This window comes from Oryx dammah, unplaced genomic scaffold (assembly GCF_014754425.2).
Source record: "Oryx dammah isolate SB20612 unplaced genomic scaffold, SCBI_Odam_1.1 HiC_scaffold_25, whole genome shotgun sequence".
Lineage (NCBI taxonomy): Eukaryota > Metazoa > Chordata > Mammalia > Artiodactyla > Bovidae > Oryx > Oryx dammah.
In genome coordinates, this window is record NW_024070209.1 from 50,800,006 (window position 1) to 50,802,211 (window position 2,206).

Consider the following 2,206-nt stretch of genomic DNA (forward strand, 5'->3'; position numbering starts at 1 on the left):
CATCAGTCCTACCAATGAACACCCAGGACTGATCTCCTTTAGGATAGACTGGTTGGATCTCCTTGCAGTCCAAGGGAGAGTCTTCAACACCACACTTCAAAAGCATCAATTCTTCTGTGCTCAGTTTTCTTTATAGTCCAACTCTCACATCCATACACGACCACTGGAAAGACCGTAGCCTTGACTAGATGGACCTTTGTTGACAAAGTAATGTCTCTGTTTTTCAATATGCTGTCTAGGTTGAACATAACATTCCTTCCAAGGAGTAAGTGTCTTTTAATATGATGGCTCCAATCACCCCAGTGATTTTGGAGCCCCAATAAATAAAGTCAGCCACTGTTTCCACTGTTTAGCCATCCACTGGCTGTGAAGTGATGGGACCGGATGCCATGGTCTTCATTTTCTGAATGTTGAGCTTTAAGCCAACTTTTTCACTCTCCTCTTTCACTTTCAACAAGAGGCTCTTTAGTTCTTCTTCACTTTTTGCCATAAGGGTAGTGTCATCTGCATATCTGAGGTTATTGATATTTCTCCCAGCAATCTTGATTCCAGCTTGTGCTTCTTCCAGCCCAGCGTTTCTCATGATGTACTATACATACAAGTTAAATAAGTAGGGTGACAATATACAACCTTGATGTACTCCTTTTCCTATTTGGAACCATTCTCTTGTTCCATGTCCATTAGTGTGATACATTTATTACATCTTGATGAATACATTTATATCAATTAAAGTTTATAATTTACATTAGAGTTAGCATTTTTTCTTGTACATTCTATAGGTTCTGAAACATGCATAATAGCATTTATCCATTATCACACTATTATACAAAATAATCTTCCCAGGGTAAAAATGTTCTATATCCTGCCAATTCATCTCTCTACCCATTCCCTTAAGCCCCAGGGAAACTTTGATCTTTCTATTTTCTCTGTAGTTTTGCATTTTTCAATATATTACAAAGTTGGAATCATATAATATATGGCCTTTCTCAGATTAACTTCTACTCAACAATATGGTGGAATAGATGGATAATCTTCTTAACAAAATGCTTGAATGGCATCATTGACTCAATAGACATATACGTTTGAGAAAATTTCAGGAGATAGTGAAGGACAGGGAAGCCTGGTGTGCTGCAGTCCATGGGGGTCACAAACAGTCAGATGTGGCTGAGTGACTGAATAACTCAACAATAAGCATACAACTTCTTCCATGTTTATTAGTGGTTTCATAGCTAGTTTCCTTTTTATCATGTAATAATTTCATTAAATGAAGGAACTACAATTTGTTTCTTCATACACTTACTGAAGGATATTTTAATTGCTCCAATCTTTGGCAATTATGATTAATGCTAATACAAGTATTCATTTAGAGAGATGTATGTGAAGATAAAGTTTTTCATTCACTTGGAGTATGATTACTGGATTCTGTAGTAAGCCTGTGTTTCACATTGTAAGAAGGTCCAGCCATCTTCCATAGTGGCTGTATCATTTTACCTCTGCCCTAGTAATCAAAGAGAGTTCCTGTTGTTCAACATCTTTGTCAGCACTTGGTTTTGTTAGTATTTTGGGTTTTAGTCATTCCAATATGTGAACAATGGTATCTCATTATTGTTGGAGTAGCATTGTCAACCACTGAAGTGGTTAGAACAAGAGTTTTACAGGAGCCAGCCTGTGGATATTCTCACTGTCCTGATATTTTAATAATTAGGGAAGGCTAAACATTTGCTAAATGAAGACCATACACATGTCCATAGACCCAGTTCTCATCTAAATCTAGTTTTATAAATGCTGGTGAAAACCAAGTCTGATTTATATGATGCATCTTATGTGGAAAATATCTGTGACTTGAGTTATCTGATCAATCTTGAGAAATGACAGCTCAGCCAATATAATAATTTTTTTTTTTTAATTTATTTATTTATTTTTAATTTTTACTTTACAATTCTGTATTGGTTTTGGCATAGATTGACATGAATCCACCACAGGTGTACATGCGTTCCCAAACATGAACCCCCCTCCCACCCCCCTCCCCACAACATCTCTCTGGGTCATCCCCGCGCGTCAGCCCCAAGCGTGTCATATCCTGCATCAGACATAGACTGGTATTTCGATTCTTACATGTTATTATACATGTTTCAATGCCATTCTCCCAAATCATCACACCCTCTCCCTCTCCCTCTGAGTCCAAAAGTCCGCTATACACATCTGT

General features: G+C 37.4%; 1 non-coding gene across 1 annotated transcript; it reads left to right on the forward strand.

Annotated features, from left to right (window-relative positions):
• Nucleotides 1–1,666: 1,666 nt before the first annotated feature.
• Nucleotides 1,667–1,797, forward strand: LOC120852344. The gene has a single exon (XR_005718526.1). It is a non-coding gene; the product is annotated as a small nucleolar RNA SNORA72 (small nucleolar RNA).
• Nucleotides 1,798–2,206: the final 409 nt, after the last annotated feature.